At 40.3% G+C, this 22,500-nt stretch overlaps 1 protein-coding gene across 1 annotated transcript in view; it reads left to right on the top strand.

Moving 5' to 3' along the window:
- The window catches only part of CSTF2 (cleavage stimulation factor subunit 2), a 1,531,011-nt gene that overhangs the window by 59,592 nt on the left and 1,448,919 nt on the right, over nucleotides 1-22,500 (top strand). The window lies entirely within an intron of this gene.

A 22,500-nucleotide genomic window follows, 5' to 3' on the forward strand; every position in this document is an offset into this window, starting at 1 on the left:
AGCACGTTGTTACAACTGATTGTTTTACTTTGGTCTGAGGAAGGAGAGATAGGATTCTCTCCGAAAGTGCTTGTGGTTAATAAAAGCTCTAACGTTACAGTTTACGAACTATAGTTGCTTTTTCTTCACCTGACAGCTTCATTCGGTTGTGGATTATTACTTGGCTATATACTTGGTACACGCTCAGCAGCTCGTTCCCCTTGGATTTTTTGTATTTTAGCAGTTTGTTTGGTTTTTTGGAAACACAACTGGATACATATTCATTTTCAGTGGAGGCCCAGGGAGAAAAGCTCCAGTTATACAACATAATAAAATATAGAAAAACATGACATAGCATTTGAACATTACATTTTAAGCACTTAACATTTAAAAAACAACATATTACGATATAGAAAGTAAAGCATCGTTAGACAGTGACATAATATAGAGTACAAGTTCTTGAGTTAACAGAAGTAGTAGTAAGACAGAAGGAAAAGGTTAATAGGATTGATGATTACAGGAGAAGGGAGTGTAGAGACTAAAGGAAGGGACTAGTAATAATCAATGAAAGTAGTAAAGATATAAGGTAGGGAGTAGAAAAATGTTAGCATCAGGTATTTTGTAAAAGAAAAGAAAAGTAAGGATAGTTAGTCTGAGTTATTACAAGAGCATAACCAGTAATTAGAGAGAAAGAGTTTAAGTTTGGTTTTAAATAATGGGAGAGAGGAGAGGGTGGTCAGATCATTTGGTAGTTGATTCCATATTTTACCCACTGTGTTTGAAAATAGAGATTTGCCTGCTAAGTTATTTGAGAAGGAAATGTGTATCAACATTTTGTTGGCTGAGCGCAGATTCTTCAGGTTATTATAAGGTCTTATAAGGGTCGAGAGAATTGGGGTGTTACTAGGTTGTTAAAGGGCTTTGTGGGCAATTGTGAGTTGATTAAATTGTAATAGTAGTGGTAATTCAAGCCAGCCTAGCTGTTTTAGAATCTGACAGTGATGGGTCCTAAAAGGAGAGTTGGTGGCAAATCTTGCAATATTATTGTATGATCTAGTCAGATTGTTAAGATTGTTTGGAAAGATTTGTGTATATGGGGGAAGCATATAACAGGGTAGAGATTAACTGAGTTCTGGCTATAGTGATTCTAGTTGTTGGTGTCAGGAAGGGTTTAATGTGGTAGAGGGAACCAAGTTTTTTATTAGTAGATTTAATTGTAGCATTTATGTGATAATCAAACTTAAGTTGATTGTCAATAGTAATTCCTAGCAGTTTGGTAGTGGGGTCTGGAGAGATAACTGTACCATCTTCAGATGTAAGTGTGAAATGGAGAGGGGGTGATAGGTGAGATGGGTTGAAGAGCAGCAATTTAGTTTTTTTAGGGTTAAGGAGAAGACAGTGGTTAGAGAACCATTTTTCTATAGTAGAGAAGGCTTTTTGTGTGTGAGAATGAAGATCAGTTTGAGATGAGGCAGAGCAAATGATAGTGGAGTCATCAGCATATTGGATACAGATAGACTGTGGAATCGAGAGATGGAGGTCATTTATGAAGATGGAAAACAATAGTGGCCCTAAAATAGAGCCTTGTGGGACACCTAGACAGGTAGGAAGAAGGTCAGAAAGATGGTTTTGCCAAAGAACGGCTTGTTTTCGGTTGTCCAGATAGGATGTGAACCAGTTCATGGTAGGATGTTCGAAGGAGAGGGACTTCAGTATGTAGAGGAGAAGTTGATGATTAACCATGTCAAAGTTCTTAGATAGATCCACGAAGAAAGCAGAGGATAAAATATTATTGTTACGATTATTGTTGATGCAGTTAGTAAAGGATAGTAAGGCTGTGGTGGTACTATGAAATGGCCGAAATCCATGCTGACAGTTAGCCAGGAGCTGATGTTGAAGTAGATGGGTAATGAGTTGTTTATGGATACATTTCTCCATAATTTTGGCTAGTGGGGAGAGTAGAGCAATGGGACGGACGTTAGAGAATTCAGTAGAGTTTCCACCTTTGTGGAGAGGAATAATGTAGGAGATTTTCCAAATTAATGGGATTAGGCCTTCTGTTAAGGATCTATTGATTAATATAGAGACTGGGTAGGCAATGGCTTTGGCTCCTATTTTGAGGTATTCGGCTGGTAGTTGGTCAGCTGAGGGAGTGTTAGGTTTTAGTTTTTGAAGTAGAGAGGAGATATAAGAGGTAGGTATTGGTTCTAGGTGAAAAGGAGGAGGAGTGAAGTTAGGTTTGGGCAGGTTAGATGTATCTGGATTTTGCTGATTAGCTAAATTAAGTATAGTGGTAGTAAAGAAAGAGTTGAAGGCATTGGCTGTTTGAATTGGACATTCTGTGTTAGAGCCTAATGGGTTGGGTGATTCAACTCTGCCTGGGGATAGAAGTGAGTTAATAGTAGACCAGAATTTTTTTGGTGGTTTGAGTGATGTTTGCTGAAGTTGTATATAAAAGTTCTTTTTGTCTTGTAGGATAGCTTTTTTGGTAATATTTCTTTGTTGTCTAAAGTTTTGGTGATCAAATGAGTTCTTTGTGGACCGCCATTTAGTCCAAGATTTGTTTCTATTGTGGATAAGTTTCCTAGTATGATTTGAGAGCCAAGGGGCTGGTTTATTTTTCATTCTTATGGAACGGGTTGGGGCATGTTGGTCTAGGATTGCTAGGAAGGTGCTATTAAAGTAATTAACAGCTTCATCTATAGGGAGAGACTTTAGGGGAGACCAGTTACAATGGTAGAGTTCAGTTAGAAAGAGTTCTTGGTTAAATTGTTTTTTGCTACGGATGGTCCTAACTATATAGGGAATGTTAAAGCATGTTTTATTTCTGATAATATATATGAGAGAGTGGTCACTAAGGTCATCTGGAAGGGTTCCTATTGAATATTTTTGTTGTGGACAATTTGTGAGAATCCAGTCTAAGATGGTCTTTTTTAGATTATATTTGTTTATTCTAGTAGGAGTGTTTATAGCCTGTGAGAAGCCATGGAGGTTGATGTGAGAGGAAGGATTAGTGCTGTTACATAAAGTCCAATCAATATTAAAGTCTCCTAGTAGAATTGTTTCTTGTGGGAGATAAGTAGAAAGCCAATTCAGGAGGCCTTCTAATATAGTCAGATTTTTTCCTGGGGGAAGGTAGGAGCAGATGATATAAACTGATTTATGGGAATTAATATTAGTTTGGTAATAATTATTTCAATGATGCCATCACAGGGTAGATTATAGTTTATTTTGTTTATTTTTAGTCCTGATTTATATATAATTGCAATACCTCCACCTTTTTTGTTTAAACGATCTTGTCTAATAATGCTGTAGCCTGGGGGGATAATTTCGGTGCCTTTTATTGAAGGTTTAAGCCATGTTTCGGTTAAACAGAGAATCAAATTTTTGGACATCCAAGAGTGCATGAATATGTGGTATTTTGTTACATATGCTACGTATGTTAAGATGCGCTATTGAGAGTGATTTGGAGGGATTTGTTGTTGCTAGTGGGACCTTAAGGTTAAGATTGTAGTTGATGGGGGTTGGTGTAGGGCTTGGGCCAGGGTTAGGGTGGATGTCTCCATCTCTTGAGTGGAGAAATTTGAATTTATAGTCTTGTGAGGGTTTGAGATATTGGTATAGTGATTTTTTATTACATAAAAAGGAGTATTTAATATGATTGAGTCGATGGTATTTAGCTTGAAAGAAACTAGGTATAATAGTGGCATTTGGGAAGGTTATAGATAGAGCAGGAAAAGGTATTAGTGTATGTTTGGAAGGGATGGTAACAAGTGATAGGAGAGGTTGTTCATAAGAAGTGAAGAAGTAAGCTGTGTTGAGAGTGATTAGGAGTAAGAGGGCAAGAAAACATGGGTGTTTGTGAGGCATGGTAGGGAAAAGTGTATTTTATGTGTTAGGAGAAGTAAAGGTATAAGCTAAGATAGAGAAGGTAGGAGAGAAATGGAATGTAAGGGAGGGAGATGTATATAAATGGGGTGTGGCTATTAGTGAGTCACTGAGTGGATGATTGGTAGAGGGGTGTGGCTAAGAGGGTATAAGTTTAGATGTACTGAGGGCGGGTGGTAATTGGGGGCAGGGTAGGGGAGCGGAGTGAGCCCGCAGGGTGAACGGAGCGGGATACACAGTGTACCATAGAGGATGGAAAAACTATCAGTGAATGCTGACTGTCACAAGGTAAGTGAAGGTAGCCTAGGGGTAGTGGATAAGGATGGACTTAGAAAAGGAAGAAAGGGATAGAAATTAGAAGGGAGAAGTAGGGGCAAGTAAGTAGAAGTAGATACTAGTACATTAGATACTGGTGGGGAAAGGGTGACCTCTAGTGGACAATAGCAGAGTTGTACTAAGATTCACTAGGGCTCCAGGAGAGTAAGCTAGACTAATGGGAGAATGAGCACAAGCTAAGTAAAGGTCTAGGTAAGGGGGGGGGGAAGGAGATAAAGGAGTAAGGGGGTTTGCTGCTGGCAAGCTTGACTGGGAGCAAACAGAACACTTAGCAGGGTTAGCTGGTTATATAATTACAAGACCATGTAATAATTAAACATACTTTCTTGGTATCTTGAGATAGAGGCTTGCAGAAGATGGCAGGGTTTTAAAAAGTTCCAAGAGTAATTGGCATAGAGTGCGATAGCAGAGTTAGTTGTGGGATTCTACCCAGGCGAAAAACTCAGGGTATGTCCGGGTGAAAGTTTCTTGGTATCTTGAGATAGAGGCTTGCAGAAGATGGCAGGGTTTTAAAAAGTTCCAAGAGTAATAGGCATAGAGTGCAATAGCAGAGTTAGTTGTGGGATTCTACCCAGGCGAAAAACTCAGGGTATGTCCGGGTGAAAGTTGTAGATATTAGCACACAGCCAAGGACGCTCAGCAGCAGCGAGGAGGGCCGATTTGAAAATCAATAACTTCATTAATTAACATCAATTAATCAGTCAACATTTTTTCAAATTTTTAAAGCCATATAAAACATCATTATTACAAGATAACTAAATTCCTACATTTGTATCAAATATTTATATACAGTTCATACATTAACTATCTTATAACATCCATAGCATCCATTATAAATATATTTACACTTCTAAATTCATTCCATTTGGATACAAAGTATTAAAATTAATAATGTATTTAAAATCCATGTCTATTAACCTCCTTTGAAAACTATGATCCACCCCCCACGGGCCATAGGGTTTAGCTAAAACACTAAATATCAAATCTTTCATTGCGCCTCCATGTTGTTCGTGAAAATGACTGGCCACCGGACTATCAAGCCTCTCGTTTCTGATATCTCCTAGATGTTCCAATATTCTTAATTTTACCTTTCGCTTGCTTTGCCCTATGTACCATTTTCTTTCCGGACAGTTACACCCTATTATATAAATGACCCCAAATGAATTACAATCAAAATGATCAATGGCATTGTATAAAATGCCATTGATTCTGGTACCATCTAAATTTTTGATATTACATACCTTACACCTACCACATGGATAAGCACCTGCATTAGTCACCCTCTCTCTTCTACCTTTATATCTAACCAGCTCCTTCAAATTTTGAAATCTACCATAAGAAAAAATTACTTCATTAGGAATAATATCTTTTAAGATATTATCATTATTAATAATAGGCCACATATTCAACACCAGTTAGGAGAAAAGGCTGAAAACCTATTCACAAAAAATATTTTATTTTTTTCACTAATTTCTATTTTTTCATACTTTTCCCTTTTTCTGTTATTTCTACCTACATAACTGTTTGCTTTAACTGGTGAACCATGATATGCTAACCTCAGTTTTTTTTCTACTTCAGCTTTAGCTGTTCTGATTCTATCCTAAGAATATCCTCTTGCACTCATTTTCTCAAAAATATGATCAAATTCCCCTTTGATCATATCTTTTTCTGAAGTATTACCCGCTATACGTTTAAAGTCCCCAAATGGTAAAGATTCAGTTAGATGGAAACTATGCATACTTGAGGCATGTAAAAAATTGTACTGCAGTGGTCTTATGAGAGGGTTTATGCTGTATTCCCCCATCTGACCCTACATAAAGTTCCACATCTAAATACTGAATTGTTTTTCCACCTATTTTAAAAGTGAAATCTAAACTACAGGGGTTAGACTTCAAAACTGGAGATAAATTCCTCAAATTCCATGGGATCCCGCTTAGATAAAAATAAAAGGTCATGAATAAATCTTTTGTATTTGACCACATTATTCTGAAAAAAAATATTTGAATAAACAAATTTTCAAAGTATCCCATGAAAATAATGGCATAAGACGGAGCAAAACAGGCACCCATTGCAGTACCATCCTTTTGCAAAAAATATTTCTTTTCAAATTCAAAATAATTATGTAGTACGAAAAACGGCAAACAAGCTAGGAAACGAAACACAAACCAGGTCCAACAAACCAGAACTCCAGACCGTCAGAAATCACTAAAAATAGAAACTGTAGTCCAAATAGTAAGGGCTAAAAAGAAAAAAACATTTATTTTAAGCGCTTTTCGTCTACTATAAAAACGAGACTTCTTCAGAAAACAGTATTCAAGTCAAATGGCGGTCTTTTTGACTTGAATACTGTTTTCTGAAGAAGTCTTGTTTTTATAGTAGACGAAAAGCGCTTAAAATAAATGTTTTTTTCTTTTTAGCCCTTACTATTTGGACTACAGTTTTTATTTTTAGTGATTTCTCATGGTCTGGAGTTCTGGTTTGTTGGACCTGGTTTGTGTTTTCAAAATAATTATGTGCAAGACAAAATTCTAATTGTCTTGCCAAGTCATCCCTTTGAAAAATTCACAAACCTCCTTGGCGTCCTATCGTCTCAGGGAGAGGTGCTTTTTCACAAAATGTTGGCATATTATTGTATTCTGTATTAAAATGTTATTTACAGAGAATTCCCTCACATGTTAAAAATACCAAGGAGGTTTGTGAATTTTTCAAAGAGATGACTTGGCAAGACAATTTTTATTGGGCCAGTGTAGATATTAAATCCATATATACCTGCATTAGTATTAATTGGGGACTGGAAGCAGTTAGTAAATTGTTAGGAGAAGGTCCACGGACTTCCTTTATTGTATGCTTATTAGAATTGTGTCTTACACATAATTATTTTGAATTTGAAAATAAATATTTTTTGCAAAAGGATGGTACTGCAATTGGTGCCTGATGTTCATCGTGTTACCCTGCTGCAGTCATCACACTTGGGTTATCCTGTCGTCAGGCGGTCCCACAGTCGGCCGGAATTCCAAAGTCTTGGTCCGGCATCGGTTGCTGTCGCCTCTTCCCTGACGTCAGTGCACCAGGGGTATATATAATGCAACCGACGCCATTTTCTCCAGTCTTTCTTGCCGCGCGGTGACCGAAGCAGTTCGCAAGTGCCGGTCAGCCGACTCCTGAGATTTTCGAATTCGAATTTCAGACCGAAGTCTTCTATAAAGCTAATTACCCCGTTGGGAAAACTTTTCTTGCCTCAGACCGATGTCAGAAAAAGTTAACAATTGTATTTCTTGTGGGAAGCAAATACCTCATAAGGATTTTCATTCTTATCGCATACCTTGCCTAGGCCCAGACCACGACGTCACTTCTTGTCGGTTTTGTGCTAGGTTTAATAAGCGTACTATTAAAAGACGCTTAGATTTCGCACAACACTACGGTAGGAAATTTAACTACAACATGCCGTCGGAGCAACCGACTACCGGCGTGCACAAAAAACGCAGGGATAAGGACAGGCAGCCCAGGCCTAAGCCAGATTCCGAGGCCTCGGCTGATCCGGTCTCCGGTCCTCAGTGAGGCTCCGATGCAGCCCCTGACTACCGCAGATCTGGAACCAGAGACCGCTACAGAAATTTTGACGGAATGTACCAGGCTGACGCAGCCTTTTACTTCAGGCCCTTCCGACGACTTTGCTTCAAAAGATGGCGGTGCTACAGAAATGCCATCAGTGTCTGAAGGCGTTTTCAGACAGACTACTCTCACCATTAAAACGTTTTCTAAGTCGAAGACTCCTTCTAAAACTAAAAGGACTGCACTTCAGTTTCCTGTTCAAGGCCCTATGCCTAAGAAACAGATGCTCAAAATGGCTGAAGATTTGATTTCTTTAATCAGGGGTTCACAGCCCCCTCCTGACAAAAGGCCTAGACAGGAGGAAGATATTGCTTCCTCTGAGCAAATGTCCATTTCTTCAGACTCCTCTGAGGAGGACCAAGACTATTCCTTCTCTCCTTATGAAGATTCTGATGCTGAGGACTCTATTCCCTCAGCTTCTCCTCCTGAAGACTACTCCTTTAGGGAAACGTTACACACTATGAGTGAACATTTTCACTGGGAAGGTCAAGACTACTCTGATTCAAAGAAAAGGCTCAGAGAGTTTCTTTTACTCCCCCAACACAGACCACTTGCCATCCCACCAGTTTTGGACATTGTGGATGATGTCTATTTAGAATCCAGTTTCAACGCAGACTCTCTACCTCCTGCTCTGGCTAAGCCTGACAGATACTACAGAGTGCCTGATTCCCACAAATTTCTTTACAAAAGCCCAGTAGCTGACCCAGAGACCATCTCCCAGGGTCCCAAGGGGGCTAAGGCTTCTATGGCTAAAAACCCAGTACCTTCTGAGAGGGATTCCAGAGCACTAGACAGGTGGGGGAAAAAGGTTTACACCTCAGCCACACTAGCTATGAGGGCACTGAATTGTCAATTTCATATGCTTAAGTATCAGCAATTTCTAATCACTCAGATAAAGCAAAGAATAACTACTCTCCCTCAACAATCTGAATTGAAAGAAGTACAGGATCTGTTGCACGCCACTGAGCAGGTGGGCAAACATACCTTACAATGTGGGTTTGATTCTTTGGAGGCCTCCTGCAGAGCAGCTGTCACTGGGTCTGTTATACGTAGGCATGCTTGGTTAAAGAACAAACTCTGCCTGATCATGTTAAAGCAAAACTTCTAGATACTCCCTTACAGCAGGATGTTCTTTTTGGAGTTCAAGCAGAAGAAGTTTTAAAGAAAATGGAAGATAAGGCAAAATCTATGCAGACAGTCAAAGATTTCCTGCAAGTACAACCCCCTCGCTTCAGCAGAAACTTGCCTACAAAAAATTGGTCCTTTCCAGCCACTGACAGACCGCAGAGGTGTAAATACAGACGCCCAAGGGGCAGGGGACAACCACAAGCCCAGTGTAAACCTCGCCAATGGGGCACTTCAACACAGAAGGGAGGAGAAGACAGGTCTCAATCCACCAGAAGGCAAACTCAGTGACTTGCACCTCATCTGGCCAAGCAATACTTTCTTGGCAGCCCCCTTGGGGGAAAACACACACTTTTTGCAGACAACTGGCAGATAGTCACAAAGGACAAATGGGTCCTTGACATAATTTTACGAGGATACAGATTCCACTTTCAGACCTTGCCAATGAAAAGAGGAATGCCAAACCTGCCACAAAATCAATGGGCAGAGGCACAAAAGCAAATTACAGCTCTCATGGACATGAGAGCCATTCAACTGGTACCTACTCGAGAGCAAGGCCAAGGATTTTACTCAAAGACTCTTTCTAGTGCCCAGAAAGGACAATGCCTGGAGACCAATTCTGGATCTTTCAGTTCTAAGCACTTACAAGTACCCAAATTCAATATGCTAACACTACAGCAGCTACTTCCCATGTTGGGCAAGGAAGCATGGCTAGTAACGTTGGATCTCAAGGAGGCATACCTGCATGTCCCTATCAGATAAAGTTGCAGAAGATACCTCAGTTTCATTGCAGGTTCAACCCATTACCAATTCTCTGCACTGCCCTTTGGCTTATCTACTGCGCCCAGAGTTTTCACAAAATGCCTGGCACCAGTAATTGCATACTGCAGACAGAGGAATTCAAATATATACATACCTGGACGACTGCCTCATCCAAGCAGAAAGCAAAGACATTCTCTTACATCATCTGGCCTTTGTAAAACATCTACTAAACTGCCTGGGGTACACAGTAAATGAAAATAAGTCAAAACTAGTACCCTCACAAAAACTGACATTCCTGGTTGCCAGCTTGAATACAACGGCCCAGAAGGCTTATCTTACGCCAGACAAGCAAGTGCAACTGACTCAATATTTCAAGACAATGGCGACAAAGACCCAATGAACTGCAAGAAAAATTCTGCAGGCTTTGGGCTTCATGGCATCTTGCATACTAATAATACCATTTGCAAAGCTGCATATGAGGAAATTACAGTGGTACCTAAAAAGCGTATGGTCTCAACACAGCCACAGCTTGGACACAATGATATCTCTCATTCCCTGCCTACAACAGGAATTTCTATAGTGGTCACAGGCATGTCACCTCAACAAGGGTCAGCCTTTCACCTTGCCCCCAGCCAGGCAGACTATCACAACAGATGCTTCAGACTACGCCTGGGGGGCACACATGGCAGGACAATGCATTCAAGGCCTATGGACTGCAGATCAAAGAAATCTGCACATAAATCAAAAAGAGATGCTAGCTGTACAGAAAGCTCTGACAGCCTTCAAAGATCTATTACATCCAGGACAACTTGCAATAAAGACGGACAACACCACAGTAATGTGGTACATAAACAAACAAGGGGGTACACATTCCTACCCTCTATGCAGGCAAGCAATGATCTTATGGAACACAGCTCTGGCCTACCAAGTCCAGTTACAAGCTCAATTCCTGCCAGGACAGAAGAACACATTGGCAGACGACCTCAGCAGAAACATCAAAGATCCCCACTAGTGGAAACTAGATCCACAAATATTTGCAATGATAACTCAAAAATGGGGCCTTCCAAACATAGACCTGTTTGCCAGTCCTCAAAACTACCAACTGACAAAATTTTGTACAAGGACATTCCACCATCAAGCTTGGAAAGTGGACTCACTCTCTTTCAGTTGGAAAAGCCTGACAGCATATGCCTTCCCTCCATTACCTCTCCTCATAAAGGTTCTTTTGAAGGTCAAAAAGGAGAGACCATGACTGATTCTCATAGCCCCAGACTGGCCACGCCAGCACTGGTACCCGCTATTGAAAAATATGGCCCACAGCCCACCATGGATATTGCCTCAAATACCTCATTTGCTCACACAACAAAACAAACAGATTCTTCACAGCCAGCTCAAAACTTTAAATCTGGCTGCATGGCAAATCAACTAAACATCCAACCAGCTCCTCTTTCACAAGCAGTTCTGGATGTTATTCTGGAAGCCAGGAGGCCAAGCACCAGGAAGGCTTATTCGGACAAATGGAAAAGGTTTTGTTCCTGGAACCAAGCTAAAGGCCAAGACACAATTCAGCCTCACATGCCTCACATTCTACAGTATTTAGCTGAGATGTTGCACAAAGGACTTTCCTTTTCCTCAATTAAAATCCATGCTTCAGCTATTTCAGCTCACTACAACACGGATCCACCTTTATTTTCACATCCTCTTCTAAGGCAGTTCCTCAGAGGGGCAAAAAACATTAGACCACCTAGGAGAGCTCCTACACCAACATGGGACCTCAACTTTGTTCTGGAAAAACTAACACTACCTCCCTTTGAACCAGCTTTCTCTGCAGATCTTCAGTTCCTATCATGTAAGACTGCCCTGCTCCTAGCAATAACTTCAGCTAGGAGAGTCTCAGAGCTACAGGCACTAATGGCAGTGGAACCTTTCCTCATTTTTCATCAAGACAGAGTTTCTCTACGAACTAATCCTTCCTTTATGCCTAAGGTGGTTTCCAGTGTAGCGTTAAATCAAACCATCCACTTACCCACCTTCTTCCCCAATCCACAGAACAAAGGTGAGAGACTCCTGCATTCCTTGGACATTCACAGGCAGCTTCGTTACTACTTGGACAAAACTAAGGCTTTCAGAAAAACTGACCAGCTCTTTGTATCCTATGCTACAGCTTCTCAAGGGAAGGCTATATCTAAGCAAACCATTTCTAAATGGATAGGTCATTGCATACGTTTCTGCTATACCCATCATGGGAAACCAGTTCCTGCTACCATTAGATCCCACTCTACCAGGGCAACATCTACCTCTACAGCCTTTCTCAGGGGGGTTCCAACCAAGGAAATTTTAGAAGCTGCAACTTGGAGTTCAGTACACACCTTTACCAAACACTATCACTTACCTCTTTACTCTAAGTCCAGGGCAGGCTTTGCCACTGCAATTCTGCAGGGCCTTATTGCCTCCCCTAACCCTCTATGATACCTCCCCCCTATCTTAGCTTTGGGATTCAACCCAAGTGTGATGACTGCAGCAGGGTAACACGATGAACATAGTACAGTTTTGTACCTACCATAAATGTAGATGTTCGAGTGTTTACCCTGCTGCAGTCCAGGTTACCCTCCCTCCATCCCCTCTGATCTACTGGCAAAATCTCTTCTATGCCTTACAGCTGTATTTGCTTATAGCTGAAGGGATTTTGTGTTTGTGCAGTGTTCATTCCATTTGGTACTAATTCTGACCACCTTTTTGGGGGCACCTGACATCTGGGGCAAGAAAAACTGAAGAAAATGGCGTCGGTTGCATTATATATACCCCTGGCGCACTGACGTCAGGGAAGAGGTGACAGCAACCGACGCCGGGCCAAGACTTTGGAATTCCGGCCGACTGCGGGACCGCCTGACGACAGGATAACCCAAGTGTGATGACTGCAGCAGGGTGAACACTCTAACATCTACATTTATGGTAGGTACAAAACTGTACTTTTTGCTCCGTCTTATGCCATTATTTTCATGGGGTACTTTGAAAATTTGTTTGTTTATTCAAATAATTTTTTTCAGAATAATGTGGTCAAATACAAAAGATTTATTGATGACCTTTTATTTTTATGTAAGGGGGATCCCATGGAATTTGAGGAATTTATCTCCAGTTTTGAAGTCTAACCCCTGTGGTTTAGATTTCACTTTTAAAATAGGTGGAAAAACAATTCAGTATTTAGATGTGGAACTTTATGTAGGGTCAGATGGGGGGATACAGCATAAACCCTTTCATAAGACCACTGCGGATAACAATTTTTTACATGCGTCAAGTATGCATAGTTTCCATCTAATTGAATCTTTACCATTTGGGGAGTTTAAACTTATAGCGGGTAATACTTCAGAAAAAGATATGATCAAAGTGGAATTTGATCATATTTTTGAGAAATTGAGTGCTAGAGGATATTCTCAGGATAGAATCAGGACAGCTAGAGCTGAAGTAGAAAAAGAACTGGAGTTAGCATATCATGGTTCACCAGTTAAAGCAAACAGTTATGTAGGTAGAAAAAATAGAAAAGGGGAAACGTATGAAAAAATAGAAACTAGTGAAAGAAATAAAATATTTTTTGTGAATAGATTTTCAGCTCCTATTTTAAGAAAACTGGTGTTGAATATGTGGCCTATTATTAATAATGATATCTTAAAAGATATTATTCCTAATGAAGTAATTTTTTCTTATGGTAGTTTTCAAAATTTGAAGGAGCTGGTTAGATATAAAGGTAGAAGAGAGAGGGTGACTAATGCAGGTGCTTATCCATGTGGTAGGTGTAAGGTATGTAATATCAAAAATTTAGATGGTACCAGAATTAATGGCATTTTATACAACGCCATTGATCATTTTGATTGTAATTCATTTGGGGTCATTTATATAATAGGATGTAACTGTCCCGAAATAAAATGGTACATAGGGCAAACCAAGCGAAAGGTAAAATTAAGAATATTGGAACATCTAGGAGATATCAGAAATGAGTCTTGATAGTCTGTTGGCCAGTCATTTTCACGAACAACATGGAGGTGCAATGAAAGATTTGATATTTAGTGTTTTGGCTAAACCCTATGGCCCGTGGGGGGCAGATCATAGTTTTCAAAGGAGGTTAATAGACATGGAATTTAAATACATTATTAATTTTAATACTTTGTTTCCAAATGGAATGAATTTAGAAGTGTAAATATATTTACAATGGATGCTATGGATGTTATAAGATAATCTATGAACTGTATATAAATATTTGATAGAAATGTAGGAATTTAGTTATCTTGTAATAATAATGTTTTATATGGCTTTAAAAATTTGAAAAAAATGTTGATTGATTAATTGATGTTAATTAATGAAGTTATTGGTGGTGTATATAGACTTGTTTCTGAGAATGTTAGTTATTCCATTTGAAGACGAAGGCCGAGGTACCAGAATCGTAATAAAGACATTTATTTTTTTCAGTCTGGGCTGCTATTTTCTTATTTGGTGAAGTTTTATCTTATCTTTGTATGATTTGGTAGTATTTCTTTTTCTTTTTCTTTTTCTCAGTCTCTCTCTTTCTCTCTCTCTCTCTCTCTCTTATCAGTCTCTGCAATAGAGTGACCGAGTTTGTTGGCAGAGATTGCAGCCTGCTTTTGTAGGTATTTGCACATGAGCATGTGATGGCCTCTGCACCAATTAGTGGCCACCACTTGTTAATTGCATGCAACCTGCTATGTAGTAATTGCAGTAATCACGGTCATAGCAACCCAGTACTATAAATTTCTGACTCAGGTAGGCGTGGCCCTTTCAGCTTTCCAAAATGGAGATCATCTTTGTTTGCTGTGGACATCATTGTTTAAGACAGAAGGTTGGTATAGTTCTTATATCAGAAGCCAGAGATTTACATTTTGTACTCGGACCTAATGTTGCTGCTTCCAGTAACCACTTGTCAGTGTAGAAATGTACTCGCCCCTCAAAGTGCTACCCCAAGATACATGGAAAGATGTACTTTCTTTTCAACTTTTACAATTAACTGCCATACAAAGCTAGTTATTGAGATGTATTCCTTTGGCACAAGAATTGTTTGTGACCTGCTATACTGTGAATATTCATTTACTCATTTCTAAGCAGTTTGAGCTTTTTTAGTGTTGACATTAGCGCAAGCTGCTCAGAAAAACAGGACACATGTCAGTACTTTGAGTATGCTTACCTACATCCTTGGTAGACCCTGCACACACAGGTATATTCTACATTTGGGTAGGGGTGCAGAAGTACAGGGAGCCTAAGTATTATTGTGTGGATTTTATCTTGCTGGACTTACAGGGTTGCTGTGTACATGTTAGTTTATCAAGGCAAGTAGTCTGTCTGCGTAACTCTCAACTGTGGACCTATCCACATGGTAGCCCGAGAATAGCCTGCTATTTTTTGTCTGTGCACCACACAGGTCTTTTCAGCAATAGAGCAATGGGAATATTACAGTTGGTTGCTACCAGTACATGGCTACATCCATTTGTATTTCAGTGTTGTATTCCTATATAAGGGTAAGCTTCTGAAACTCCTTCCAAAGCTATTTGCACAGTGTATAACAGCAGAAAGGCTGATATGCCTCTCTGTTTCTACCTCTACCAGACCTCTCAAACACTCTGGTACATATTTGAACAGACTCAGGGAAAAGTAAAGAAAAAGTTGGGGACACCTTTAAAATCTTAGTGCCATTAAGTTGAAACATTGAGAGAATCAGAGCATATGAATTAATACACCTTTTCTGAAGTAAAAGAAGTGTCTAACTCTTAATTATTGTCATTACTTATTAAATGTAATTCGCCACCTTTTGTGTCAAAATCAGGGGCATCCCTGAAAATTAGGGACAGTTGGGAGGTATTGCCTCTTCCCTAAACAGATATGCCAGTGTTTGTCCTGCTGTGATACTGTGTGGGGTTGTAAAGTGATGGTGTAACATTTCCTGCTAGAATGGCTTCTTCTCTTATCACAATCATATAATGTAATCCCACAACCGTTGGTAAAGATCCACAGAACAAGTTGTGTGGTATGGCATTCCTATTTTTCCTTTACATTCACTCATTCTGATGCATGATATATTTATTTCTGCACCAACTTGTTGTATATCTACCGTGGCTTAGTGGTACTTCATGTTGTGGAGTGTGTACAAGGTCCGGGGTTCGAGACTGACAGAGGTGTTTTATTTTGCTCCTGAGTAGAACAAGGGCCCTCACAGAGTGACTAAGGCACTTCTAAGCAGTTGTAAGCGGGTTTGCGCGATGCTTAGCTAAGCGCAAACAAGCGCACACTCGCGCAAATCCGCTAACTACTGCTTAATAGTGCTTACTCCCGCTAACCCAGGCGCTCATTTCTTTGAAAGAAAAGAAAAATGGGGAGATAGGAAAGTGGTGAAAAAGGGGCACAGAGGGAAAGACAGTATGGAAAGCAGCTCTGGGTGTGCAGGACGGGTGTAGGGAAAGTCCATAGCTGCCCATTTCTTTAACAGCAACAGTTGTGCATGTGGAATAAATTTGGAGGTAGATATGAAACCTTCAAACCCTGAGAGAGGGGTGATGAAACAAAGTATGTTGTAATGCCATTTAAATTACATTTTGTGTGTCCAGTGGACATGTGTGCAAAATGGGCAGCTATGTATGGGGGCGTAATTTTTTTTTTTTTGTGAGCAGATTGCCCTTTTTGTTTTTTTTTTCAGGTGAGAGTGGAATGTGGGGTAGGGGAAGTGGGTATATTTGGGGAGGTAGGTTTGGGAGGTAAACAGACAAGACAAACAAGACGCATATAGGGACGGTATATGACACGTGATGGGTGAACACCTTTGACGGGGAGGGATGTTTGGAAATCGCAAGCCCATGAGCCTACAGATGGAAACAGTGGGCCTGTGGTCCCCACCCATGGGCAGTCAGAACTGCACTTTCACAGCCCAGAGGGTGGCTGTGTAGGAGGGTCAGGCTGACCCGGGAGTTGCGCCACTCATGCCTCAAGCTGGCATAGAGGTTCTGCAACAGAACGTTCAATCTCAATACGCACCACAGCCCGGACCGTTCGAAGGGTGATGGGTGGCCCTCCTCCACCCACGCTTGCACGGCGGGGCCGAGCCCCATCCCCTGCAGCGCTTCCACCCAAAGGTGGCACAGGGCCAACGGAGGAGGAGGTCCCAGGCTGGGCACCGGACCTGCTGGTGCCAGGTGCCATGGCCAGCTGAGGTGGGACAGGTGGGTCCGCTGGGACCTACCTTCCCATACGAACTATGTTTTGGCAGATTTAATAAAGATATGGGTTAGTAACTGTCAACAGCATTCCCAATTACTTATAACAGCATGCAGAAGTATTCCCATTAACCCAACACACCAGATTTTCAACATTTGAAAAGCAAGCATAACACATGCATATATAGAACAATAGTGTACATTACAACAACATGCAGGTTGAATTGATAGCAACAGGCCACCAATATTGTGGTATTTTAATAGGGCACATGCATAGAAATAAATGCAAATATATATAAACCAATAGGACATGTGTCCCAACAAATGTTTTGAGATTAGACATACTGATTTGAGATTTTGAATTGCATTTATTATGCACATACAGTAGGGTGGAAAAGGATCGCTCAATTAACTTCTAGTTTTCACTACATTCCTATTAACTGCAGTTATATGTCCCTTACATGTATTATTACACTACCCAATGTCCTTATATTGTGCAATTGGATTTTATTAGATCATTATATACATGAGCTGTATCTTGCATGCAAACTGTCCAAGATGCAGATGTTTCTGCTACGTATTTTGAGAGTTGCTCTCACACACTACTGCTAAGATGGTGCACTGACAGCTCTACTTTCATATAATTATCTATACATGTTCAGGTGAAAGTATCCGTTATATGTTAACAGCTCCCTACATTTCTGGCAGCACACTGACATTTCTGGGAAACACAATACCAAGCTACTCATGTGCCAGATTAACCTGTACATGCTGGGAATGAACCAACAGTTGAAGGCTGTAAATATGCATAAAAGCTACTGGCACTCCCTTCATCCACGTTATATGGGCCTACCCAAGTGTGGGTTAACACTGCTTAATACAACAGTACTATTTGTAAAATGCAACAGTACAACAACATATCAAAGAAAATGACACAGACACCCTACAGGAATTATACATTTATTAAAGGATTATTACACCTTTATTTATTGTGTTAAAACACTTTTGAAGGCTCTCTCATTTATTTTATATAACAGTACATGCAGAATAATTACTGACCTGCCTGATAATGCAGCCTTTGCGACCTTTCTTCATGGGCTTGCTGATTCATAGCCCGGACACCTGCAGCTGTGAAGTAAATGCTGTGATTATTGAGACATACCTATCCATAGTATAGACAAGCATAGCAATTCTTAACTACTTAATACTATGGCTACTTACTCAGTACTGGGGCATTAGGCATCGCAACGGGACTCCTGGATCCACTGGTCCAGTTGATCCTCCTTGCGTCGCTTCAGGTCAGAGTAATGGTGCCTGACCTGCTCAGCAGTCTGAAGAACGCCAGTGGTACTGGTGAGATCACGAGCAAGACTGTTCCAGGCCTCCGTTTTATATTGGGTGCCCTGGTACTGGCCCCGCAGGAGTCTTTCCTCATGATTGTGGACAAGGAGCCAAACCATTACTTTGGTCTCCTCAATGCCCCAGCGTTGTGCTCGAAATCGAGTGCCTTCTCCAACACCGGCCATGCTGACTGCAGAAGGGAGCTACAACCAGTTATGGCAAGTATTCCCGCCTGTGGATCTTAAATATGCCTCATTTCCCACACTTGTTTGTGATTGGCCAATTTTGAAAAAACTCAGCTGTAGGCACACCTGCTTAGCTGATGTTGGCAATGTTTAATATTTCTTTGATAGATATGTGGCTGTTGAGTGCATGGTTATGAAATGCTGTCATGGATTAGCGGTTATGTACTGTGACTATAGTGCACAGTATCCTGAGTTTGAGCCCTGTCGCTGCTTTTTATTTTCCTACTGGCCAGACCTGAATGGTTAAGGTACAGTAAAGGAGGTGTGGCCGTATTTAGCCGACTTTGCTCAGCTTTGCCCAACATTGCCCGATATTGCGCTGGTTAGTGCGGTGCGCCGCTACATGCAAATAAGTTGTATTTGCGCTGGTTAACGCGGTGCGCAGCTACGCACAAATATATTGCGCTTGTTAACGCGGTGCTCAGCTACAAGCAATTGGTTTTAAATATGCTAAGTACTGCTAAAGTGTGATTAGCAGTGCTTTATATTGCTTAAAATAAGTTACTCATGCCTCAGAATGCATAACCATTTCACCTTCATATATATATATATATATATATATATATATAATTCGTTCACTACTACATATAACATTTGAATGCTTTTTACAAAACTTATACATGATAAATGTCAGGAAATATTTTTGTATACAGATTTCCAACAGAAAATGGAAAGTGCAGTAGTGGGACTCGAACCGAGAATGCCCCCTCTTTGTGTGAAGGCTCTAACCACCACGCTGTCGCTATTTTGCTTAATTTGCATATTTTTTTCTTATCCTCTTCAATGTCTAAGCTGCTAACTGTAGCTAAGCAATGGGCAATCCCGCGCAAACACGAGCAGCTATATCGGAAATAAAACAAAACAAAAAGTAAATTTCTTTTAATTTTTAAATTTGTACGAGGTTTAACATATGGGGGAGTGTAGTGTTACAATGTACACATGTGAGTGGACTCGCTCAAGTAACTCGACGTTTCTTGGGTTTTGTCAGTGCAGGGGCTTGGATTTTTGGACTGCTCGGCAGTCCGGCACGCCCCCTACACTCGTCCACGCTCCGTGTAAGCTTTAGAGTTGAGGCAGGGTGCCCTCATTAATATGCATGGAGCGCTGTCGTCATACTCTTAGACTGGCGTTTCCGTGTAAGACTAATATAGTCTTACACGGAAGATTAGTAAATCCTGGGGATAAACTTTAGCCTTAAAACAATGGGCATGAAATCTTCATCCAGCCGCCCTGGAGCCGAATTCTAACATGAAAGGGTACAAAATGCTTCACTGGGCCAGTAGAATGCAATGTTGTCACATATTTTGCAGTTCCACATTTCACAGTATTCTTTACATTCAAGAAACATGCCTGTATTTTACATTTATTTACAAATGCCAGAATTATATATCAAATTCTATTTGACTAGGCTGGCAGCCTTCGCCCATCTCTCCCCAATCGTCACAACGAGTGTTTGTGTTTATATTATTTTGTATTTCTGGTAAGAACAAGCATGGTCTATTAATTTATTCTAACTTTCTTGGAGCCCTGTTTTATTGCTGGATAAGTTCTGTGAACATTTTTGAACAAAACTTATCAATTATACTGTCCCTGGTAATGTGGTTGATAAGCTCATATTTCCCAGATGCTGGGAGCTTCACCAACGACGATAACTTGCTTACTCATCCCCAGGGTCACACCAGCTTGTGGGAAAGTGGCCATTTTGCCGGAGTCTCGCATCAGTGAAACAGGACTACAGGAAGATTCCACTTGCCCACTTACACCATTTACAGCAGTAATAGAAGATTGTGGATCTACTGGACCCAGCAACATTCTTCATTGACATGCTTACGCAATTTCATCCAACAGCAGCAACTTAATCTAGAGAGGAGGTTTGCAACATGGCTGCCCATGAACAAATGTCCTTATTTTCACCTTCTTGCAGAGCGATTTATTTCCACTAACCGTGACTTCCTTCTCAACTAGTTATCTTCAGACACCTTCACAGAGTTAGTTGAATGTTGGGTCTGTTTGTATGCACAAAAGTAGTTTCATCACTGCAGACCGATGGGTCTGAGAACTTTTATTCCAAGACCGCATTTGAGCTTTAGTTCCATCACGTCTCTCCCATTCTCACTTTAGGTAAACCAACACTTCAGAAGTCCAAGGCTGTAGGGGAAGTTGAAATTTGCCACAGGTCTGCCCCCAGTTCCACTAATGGCTAGAAGCAGCTCTTAGATGGCTTTGTTCTACACATGTGTCCCCTGAGATTATCTATGGTAAGATGCCAGTTATTCATACTAGGGTAATGTATAATTAGCAACCATGATTGAGGCCAATCTAACACCAAATGGGATAAGTTAATTCTAGCACCAAAAGGGAGATTAGCTAGACTTAAAATGGCCCACAAGGGCAGCTAGCCTAGTACCTAGCTGTGGACATGACCTCTTGACCTATTCTTCTTCTTGATACATATTTACTTTTTACCAGCCAAGCGTGTGAGACCACTGATTCTTAAAAAAACAAAAAACAGAAGTTCAAAAGACCCTCTATTCTGCTTATAAAATAAAGTAGACTAATAATGGCCTGTAGGTCATTTCTGACCAGCAAGAAATGTGCTAGAAACCAAAACGCAATGTTTATGGAAAGATTAATAAAGCCTTTAGTCTCTCAAAGTCTCTGTCTAGCATTAATCTCAGGGTAGATTGGTGATCAGAACTGCCAAATACATCTGCTGTAGGACCCAACAACATACGTTGCTTGCTAACCAAAAATGATGTTGGTTGGAAATTAAAAAGCAGATGTACAAAACAAAGCATAACCAACCGCAAAACTGCTGTAGAGCCTAGTAATCCTTTGACTTAGCTAAAGTAGGTGAAACGGTTTTGCCAGTCCCATATTAACCACTACCCAAGTCGTTACCCTTACCCAAGCTAATGTACTTTTAAGTCTTTTTTGATGAAACTGTATGCAGCTTCCTGTCAAATCTTCTCGTTTCTGTATATTGATAACAGCACGTCTAGAACCCCATTCATTGGTATATTCTACAGTCTTTTCCTTTGTCCTGAAAATCACAAACCCAACACTTCTGAGCACTTATCTTTTTAAGTTGTTTTATTCCCATTAGGAAAATTTTTAAAAAGTCTTGTGTTTGACAAATTACTTATACATTCTTGTCTTAAACGACACAGGTTTTATATAAGACACATTGAAGTCTGTTATTGGCTGGTAACTAAAAATTCACAGATATGGACAAGGGCCTTTTGTAATTATTCGTTTTTTACCTATGTTATATTGCTTTTGTTAAAAATATATGTTACTGGCCTCTCTTATTACAGAGGTTTGGTTTCTGAACTGTAATCTTGGCATTACCATACTGTTGCCCAAGCTCGTTTTCTTTTTGCCTGAAATGTATACATACTCCTCTATGTTATTACGTATTGGGACTAAACGCTTAAAAAAGTTGCAGTATACTACATTTATAGCAAGTGTATCAGGATGGCATTGCATTCACAGCATGTGTGACAGGATGGTATTGCATTTAGAATTTTTGCTACAGACTAACATTGCATCCAGCAAGTGTTACCTTCACTGGTATATTTTGGTGAGTAGATGGGCAGGTCTTTTAAAAGTCAATTTCTTGACGAGGTTGAACCAAAATTGTCTATTTTGCGATGATCCATTTTGTGCCATCAGTCCAATTAAATTAAGTAGAATGAGTGTGTCTTCTCTAACTCTGTTTTCTGCATGCAGTGTTTCTGAATAGTGCTGCATTAGAAAATAGACTTCGGTAAGACTGGTCTCAAGAACTGCTGCCCAGATTGGGGCTTTTTTTTATTTTTGAATAATTCATTTTTTAGTCAAGTGTATTTAGTGTGTCCTTATTTGTGTTAGTGGCATGAGGTAGAGGACTGATGAGATGAAACAGGATTTTGTCTGTCTTGTTGGGTAATAGGGCCAACTTAATAAGTGTCTGCCTTGTATGATGTTATAGTTTTATGCCAAGTGCTTTATTTCTTGCAGAA

The sequence above is a fragment of the Protopterus annectens genome, chromosome 15.part0 (assembly GCF_019279795.1).
Source record: "Protopterus annectens isolate FY-2018-M chromosome 15.part0, PAN1.0, whole genome shotgun sequence".
Lineage (NCBI taxonomy): Eukaryota > Metazoa > Chordata > Ceratodontiformes > Protopteridae > Protopterus > Protopterus annectens.